Source organism: Oncorhynchus keta, unplaced genomic scaffold, assembly GCF_023373465.1.
Source record: "Oncorhynchus keta strain PuntledgeMale-10-30-2019 unplaced genomic scaffold, Oket_V2 Un_contig_1696_pilon_pilon, whole genome shotgun sequence".
NCBI classification, from domain to species: Eukaryota; Metazoa; Chordata; class Actinopteri; order Salmoniformes; family Salmonidae; genus Oncorhynchus; species Oncorhynchus keta.
The window spans coordinates 337-9,096 of record NW_026280215.1 but is presented as its reverse complement, the minus strand read 5'-3'; the positions used below and the strand labels follow the sequence as shown (position 1 = coordinate 9,096).

The 8,760-nt window shown below is 37.1% G+C and overlaps 1 pseudogene; it reads left to right on the top strand.

The window, feature by feature from the left end:
• Window positions 1–4,512: 4,512 nt before the first annotated feature.
• Window positions 4,513–7,549, top strand: LOC127919550 (Ig lambda-2 chain C region-like; annotated as a pseudogene).
• Window positions 7,550–8,760: the final 1,211 nt, after the last annotated feature.

The following is an 8,760-nucleotide window of genomic DNA, read 5'->3' as shown; positions in this document are numbered from 1 at the left end:
TGGAAGAAGAGAGATGGAAATGTTTTAATATTGATCACAATATGACAGTACAGTAATAGATGGAAGAAGAGATGGAAATGTTTTAATATTGATCACAATATGACAGTACAGTAATAGATGGAAGAAGAGAGGTGGAAATGTTTTAATATTGATCACAATATGACAGTACAGTAATAGATGGAAGAAGAGAGGTGGAAATGTTTTAATATTGATCAGAATATGACAGTACAGTAATAGATGGAAGAAGAGAGGTGTAAATGTTTTAATATTGATCACAATATGACAGTACAGTAATAGATGGAAGAAGAGAGGTGTAAATGTTTTAATACTGATCAGAATATGACAGTACAGTAATATATTGAAGAAGAGAGTGTAAATGTTTTAATATTGATCACAATATGACAGTACAGTAATAGATGGAAGAAGAGAGGTGTAAATGTTTTAATATTGATCACAATATGACAGTACAGTAATAGATGGAAGAGAGGTGTAAATGTTTTAATATTGATCACAATATGACAGTACAGTAATAGATGGAAGAAGAGAGGTGTACATGTTTTAATACTGATCAGAATATGACAGTACAGTAATATATTGAAGAAGAGAGGTGTAAATGTTTTAATATTGATCACAATATGACAGTACAGTAATAGATTGAAGAATAGGGTGTAAATGTTTTAATATTGATCACAATATGACAGTACAGTAATAGATGGAAGAGACCTGTAAATGTTTTAATATTGATCACAATATGACAGTACAGTAATAGATGGAAGAAGAGAGTTGTAAATGTTTTAATATTGATCACAATATGACAGTACAGTAATAGATTGAAGAAGAGAGGTGTAAATGTTTTTAATATTAATCACAATATGACAGTACAGTAATAGATGGAAGAAGAGAGGTGTAAATGTTTTAATACTGATCACAATATGACAGTACAGTAATAGATGGAAGAAGAGAACGTGTAAATGTTTTAATACTGATCAGAATATGACAGTACAGTAATAGATGGAAGAAGAGAGGTGTAAATGTTTTAATACTGATCAGAATGTGACAGTACAGTAATAGATGGAAGAAGAGAGGTGTAAATGTTTTAATATTGATCACAATATGACAGTACAGTAATAGATGGAAGAAGAGAGGTGTAAATGTTTTAATATTGATCACAATATGACAGTACAGTAATAGATGGAAGAGTGGTGTAAATGTTTTAATATTGATCACAATATGACAGTACAGTAATAGATGGAAGAAGAGAGGTGTAAATGTTTTAATACTGATCAGAATATGACAGTACAGTAATATATTGAAGAAGAGAGGTGTAAATGTTTTAATATTGATCACAATATGACAGTACAGTAATAGATGGAAGAAGAGAGTGTAAATGTTTTAATATTGATCACAATATGACAGTACAGTAATAGATGGAAGAAGGTGTAAATGTTTTAATATTGATCACAATATGACAGTACAGTAATAGATGGAAGAAGAGAGGTGTACATGTTTTAATACTGATCAGAATATGACAGTACAGTAATATATTGAAGAAGGACCTGTAAATGTTTTAATATTGATCACAATATGACAGTACAGTAATAGATTGAAGCAGAGTGGTGTAAATGTTTTAATATTGATCACAATATGACAGTACAGTAATAGATGGAAGAGAGGTGTAAATGTTTTAATATTGATCACAATATGACAGTACAGTAATAGATGGAAGAAGAGAGGTGTAAATGTTTTAATAGAGATCACAATATGACAGTACAGTAATAGATTGAAGAAGAGAGGTGTAAATGTTTTAATATTGATCACAATATGACAGTACAGTAATAGATGGAAGAAGAGAGGTGTAAATGTTTTAATACTGATCACAATATGACAGTACAGTAATAGATGGAAGAAGAGATGTAAATGTTTTAATACTGATCAGAATGTGACAGTACAGTAATAGATGGAAGATGAGGTGTAAATGTTTTAATACTGATCAGAATGTGACAGTACAGTAATAGATGGAAGAAGAGGTGTAAATGTTTTAATACTGATCAGAATATGACAGTACAGTAAATGGAGGACAGTAATAGGGGTTCAGTACATAGAAATGGGACTCATTCAGTTGAAAAATAAGCTTTTATGAAAACACACACACAGACCTTAACCATGTAAAATGTCAACTTCAATGGGGTCGTAGCTGTTCCTTAGTAGTGTGTTTTCAGTGAATCTCCTTTCTCTATCATCTCTGTTACAACACCCTCTGTGGGGTCAGAAACATTCAGGGTAAATGGAAAGAGATCATGTGACAGCAGTGATTTCCTCTTTTGGACATTAACAAAGCAACACTCCATCTTAACTACTCCACATTTACTGGATTGGTTCAACAGGACCGAAGAGAACCTCCCCACCAGTTCATTTTGTCACATAAAGACCAGCAAGACAGAAAAAGCTGGCATTTATTTTTTGCTGGGTTACTAGTTGTCTACAATGAGACTCCTGCGTAAGTTCACACCCAATGTTACGTTGCAGCAAGCACTAGCTTCAGGAAGTGATACTGTGCATTTAGTAAAGACATTATAATATCCACTATTCTGTCATCATACACCGAGCAAACTATACATGCAAGATGCAAAGTGTTGGTCCCATGTTTTATGAGCTGAAATAAAAATCCCAGAAATGATCTATATGCACAAAAGTTATTTCTCTCAAATGTTGTCCACATTCCTTTTAGTGCACATTTCTCTTTTGCTATAGGACAGGTGTGGCATATCAATGTAGCTGATTAAACAGTATAATTGCATAGGTGCACCTTGTTCATCACAATAGATCTCCCAGGTCTTCTAAAATGTTTGTTAACAGTTTTGTCACATGGGAAAGATGTCTCAAGTTTTGAGGGAGTGTGCAATTGGCATGCTGACTGCAGGAATGTCCACCAGAGCTGTTATGAGCTGAATTTAATGTTAAAATCTCATAAGCCGCCTCCAACATTGTTTTAGCTGCCTAAAGCCGTACGACCAGCTGGCCTCACAACTACAGACTGCGTGTAACCACACATTATATTATCCAAGGATCTACATCCGGCTTCTTCACCTGCAGGATCACCTGACACCATCCATCCGGACAACTGATGAAACGGTGGGATTGCACAACCAAATGGAATTTCTGCACAAACTGTCAGAGACCGTCTCACAGATGGCCACTGGCACGCTGGAGAAGTTTGCTCTTCTGGGACCCCCGGTTTCAACTGTACCTGCAGATGACAGACATGGCATCGTGTGGACCCTGTGGTTTGCTGATGTCAATGTTGTAAACAGAGTGCCCCATGGTGGCGGTGGGGTTATGTTATGGGCAGACATAAGCTATGAACAACGAACACATTTGCATTTTATCTGTGGCAATTTGAATGCACAGAGATACCTGCAGGATCGCAGATCCTGAGACCTGACGTGCCATTCATCTGCCCCCATCACCTCATGTTTCAGCATGATAATGCTTGGCCCCATGTTGCAAGGATCTGTACACAGTTCCTGGAAGATGAAAATGTTCCAGTTATTCCATGGCCTGCATCAGAGGTGCAACTTTGGTTTTAGAAGGGAGGCACAAATATATATATTTTATATTTTTGGTCCCGGAACCCTCCCACCTCTCCCCTGGCGTTACAAGCGCCATGCTCTACCAACTGAGCTACAGAACCACTTCCGTAGCCTACTTCTCTAGTTGGGTGTGAGAGTTCAAGTGCACCTAGTATGTGTGGTCTCATTGAAGTAGAGTAGGCTGCAGTGATGGAAAAGTACCCAGATTCTCATACTGAAAGTAGAGATACCTTAATAGAAAATGACTCAAGTAAAAGTCAGCCAGTATACTACTTGAGTAAAAGTATAAAAGTATTTAGTTTTAAATATACTTAAGTATCAAAAGTAAATGTAATTGCTAAAATATACTTAAGTATCAAAATGAAAGTACAAATATTTCAAATTCCTTATATTAAGCAAACCAAGGGGCACCATTTTATAATTTATTTTTTTATATACAGATAGCCATGGGGAACATTTTGTCTTTATATCGCCATCTGAAAGATAACTAGAGGCTAGAACTGACCTGGCTGTGGTAGTTACTCGCTAGATTAGCTTATTCATTCACCTCAGTCGAGAGGGATGAAACATGTCGGTTACAATACTAGCTCAGCACTGCGAATAAACACGAGTTTACTTTTGTTCTGTTAAGTTAATCAGTTGTTACCTTGCCAGCTACATCAGTTAACTAAATAGTAGCCAGTTTCTGCTCTGCTTGCTTTTACACCTCGGTGAAAGAGCTCAAAATATACACACTGAACTATGCTCAAATCTCCCATGCTCGACGGCTTCTTGTATCACATTGCAATGATAAAACTAGTGGGGACAAAATTACATTTCAGAATGTGTGGGGGACAAGTTGCACACCTGTCTGCCATTATTACATGGTTTAAACTGTTCTCTGTTATTAACATTAGATGTTGGACTCAGTATCATTTTCAGCATGAATGAGAACTATGACCTTGTAAGATTCAACTCAATATTAGGTAGGTGTTCTTAATGTTTTCTACACTCAGTGTCACGTTATGTTTTACAATATGCATCAGTGATCAGAATAGAGAGTGCAGTTCTGTCAGTTCTGTCAACGTCCACCAGAGGAGGACATAAGAATATGGTTCTGGTTTCTTCTCTCCTAAATTCACATCTAATCATCAGTCTAAATCAGATTATTGTTTGATTATTAACAATGTGGAGGAGACAGACTCAGCAGTGTATTATTGTAAGACACACGATGCTAATGAAATCGTATAACAGTGATATACACCATGACAAAAACCTCCTCCCCAAATACACTCACTTCTGCTTCATGGTAGAGGGGTGAACTCTAAGAAACAGCAGTTGATCAGTGATTATTATAACATTATATACAAGACACAATGGGAGATCTGGAAATGGAAGAACCATCCATTACTACATGTCAAAAAGATTATAAAAAGACATTGTCTGAAAGGAAACTGATGTTGTCTCTCTTGTTGTGATCATCATCATCATCATCATCATCATCATCATCATCATCATCATCATCATCAGGTCAATACTGCATCATATGGATTTTGCTTTAACTGATGCATTCAAAAGGACCAGACAGAAACAGCGGAATATGATGCTATACAATATACTGTTACTTCATAGAGAGAAACTCTAGAAAAGCCTGAGATGTTAGTAGAGAGAGTGAAGCTCTGTCTGAATGGGATGTTTCAGTTCCTTTCCTCTTAGTAGACAGATTGAAGCTCTGTCTGAATGGGATGGTTCAGTTCCTGTCCTGTCAGTAGAGAGAGTGAAGCTCTGTCTGAATGGGATGGTTCAGTTCCTGTCCTCTCAGTAGAGAGAGTGAAGCTCTGTCTGAATGGGATGTTTCAGTTCCTGTCCTCTCAGTAGAGAGAGTGAAGCTCTGTCTGAATGGGATGGTTCAGTTCCTGTCCTCTCAGTAGAGAGAGTGAAGCTCTGTCTGAATGGGATGGTTCAGTTCCTGTCCTCTCAGTAGAGTGAAGCTCTGTCTGAATGGGATGTTTCAGTTCCTGTCCTCTTCAGTAGAGAGAGTGAAGCTCTGTCTGAATGGGATGTTTCAGTTCCCTGTCCTCTCAGTAGAGTGAAGCTCTGTCTGAATGGGATGGATCCTGTCCTCTCAGTAGAGAGAGTGAAGCTCTGTCTTAATGGGATGGTTCAGTTCCTGTCCCTCTCAGTAGAGAGTGAAGCTCTGTCTTAATGGGATGGTTCAGTTCCTGTCCTCTCAGTAGAGAGAGTGAAGCTCTGTCTGAATGGGATGGTTCAGTTCCTGTCCTCTCAGTAGAGAGTGAGCTCTGTCTGAATGGGATGGTTCAGTTCTCTGTCCTCTCAGTAGCTCTGTCTGAATGGGATGGTTCAGTTCCTGTCCTCTCAGTAGAGAGAGTGAAGCTCTGTCTGAATGGGATGGTTCAGTTCCTGTCCTCTCAGTAGAGAGTGAGGAGGTTATTGTACGGCTGTGTATACAAACTGAATCACTGTGGTATTCGGACAAGGAACCAAGCTCATTTTTACTGGTGAGTTCCCTTTATTTTAACCTTATATTTTTGTATTCAAGGCTTTTTGTAAAACGTAATAGTTAATAGAGTTACATATTTAACATTATATTATTTTTTTCATGTTTATTTAGTGGAATTAACCTACTTTGTGGACTGATTATCAAGAGTCATGGACACCCCAGACATCTTCATAGCGGCAGGGTAGCATAGTGGTTAGAGCATTGAACTAGTAACTGGAAGGTTGCAAGTTCCAACCCTGAGCTGACAAGGTACATCTGTCAGTTCTGCCCCCTGAACAGACAGTTAACCCACTGTTCCTAGGCTGTCATTGAAAATAAGAATTTTTTCTTAACTGACTTGCATAGTTAAATAAAGGTCAAATAAATAAAATAAATAGCCTACCATACATCTGTAGTTGTTGATTTCTCATTTAAACTGAAAACACATGATGGACTATTTGACCATGTCGGTTACTGCTGTCACTTGACAACACTACTCATTTATAATGTCTCATACAATAATCATCTATTTACTCAGAGGTAGATTTGAATGTGAATGCTACATAAAGTTGTATCAACCTTTAAGGTATTGGTCCCACATTATATTAAATAATGATAAAACCATGTATATGGTAGTTACACAATGTTGCTACATGATTCATTACATTGCAGGCTACGACATTACAGTTGGTAACTCTGTTTGCTGGGTGACTAGTAGTAGGATGTATGTTTGATTGTATCCCTCATTCAGCACATCTGACTACTTGATTATGTTTAAACGTAGAGATCTGAACTCATTATCCACTTGTACAGAAATCTGCTTCACCTCTGAAAAGTCACATATGGAGAGTTACTTAGGAAGTTTAAACTAAGACCGGGTACAAACAGAGATTTGTGAGTAACATGTAACAATAGAATTCCATGGTTTTAGTGCCTTTTAATTTACGAGGCCAGAATGTTAATTGTTTGTAGCCTTTGAGAAAATGTTGTACTGTTTATTCTACAGTATAATCACACAACCCTGTTTCATTCTACTAATATATCAAATGATTTTGTGTAATATTTATTCTGCTCATTCCATTGGTCCAGACTCTACCCTCCCTCCGCCTGTCTTGACCATCCTCCCTCCGTCCAGTGAAGAGTTGAAGTCCAGCAAAGTCACCCTGGTGTGTCTGTACAGATCAGGGCTACGCTGATGTCAGCTGGACAGCTGGAAATCCGGTCACCGGCGGCATCGCAACGAGTGTCCCGGTACCGCAAGCCGACAAGACGTTCCAGCTCAGCAGCTGTCTGACCGTTGACACGTCAGAATGGAACCAGGACAAAGTGTTCTCATGTAAAGTCACCGCGGGATCCAAGTTCGCTGAGAAAGACATCAAGAAGTCTAAATGCAGCACTGAGTAGCCTGAGATCAATTGTAATGTCCATTTCATTTTCTACATCACTTTTCAAGATAATGTTAATGCATTAGAAGTTTAACCTACATATATTCATTATGTTCCATAAAGATAAATAGCTAATCACACTGATATAATAGGCTACATGATAAGTAGACTTGTTATATTTGAAATGGGTTGTTTTGCAGATTTATAATAGAGGAATAGTTAAAGCTTTTTGCTGTATTGTGGATATTCAATAAAGAACATTCTAAAAGAACACGTGTTTGTATTAGAGCATGTTGATGAGCATCAGTGTTAGCAGCTCTGCATGAGGGGAATTTAACTGAACTCAAAATAGAGCAGCCTGCTCACTGACTTTAGTCAGATCCAGAAATAGTTGATGTAGATATCCAGGATGTAGGGCAGGTTTACTATAATGTTAATGAATAACCAGAGATGGACCACAAGTTTAGTTTAAATTAGTACTTCATTGAGAACCTTCATTAGTATGATATGATTGTATTATGATTGTACTATGATTGTACTATGATTGTACTATGATTGTATTATGAGATCATTCTAAAAGTATTCTAAAAGTATATATTTAATAATCATCCATATCTATCTAAAATATAGTTGATTTGTAAAGAAATCATGTGATTGGGGATCACATTATTTCCTTGACAATATTTTCTGGTACTATTTCACTGTATGAGGAATTAAAACAAGAATACAATAACATGATATATTCAATATATTCATATTTTATAGCTACAATATGCAAAAGTGTTATAATCTTACTGCAATGTATAATAGCATTTTGCATGAATCTGTTATATATCTGCAAATGGCAGGAAGAGAAGTGAGACAAATATTGTAATATGCTGCCACCTTGTGTTTCAACGGTATTACAGAAATAGTCCTATATCATGGACTGTATTTGCAGTTTTTACCAACGTACATATGTAACGGTTTCTTCTTCCTCTGAGGAGGAGTAGTCAATATCGGACCAATGCGCAGCGTGGTATGTGTTCATGATGGTTTATTTACTCTACACTGAAATACAACATAACAACGTGAAAATAAACTAAAAACCAAACGTGAAAAACACTAAAACAGAAAATAATCAGCCACAAAACACAGGTGGGAAAACAGAAAATCAGAGACAACGAACGACACCTCATTGAGAACCACAAAAACACAGGTGGGAAAAGGCTCCCTCAATCAGAGACATGCCTCTGATTCCATACCAGGCCAAAACACAATCAGATGACTCAACAGAACGACGACACCTGCCTCTGATTGAGAACCA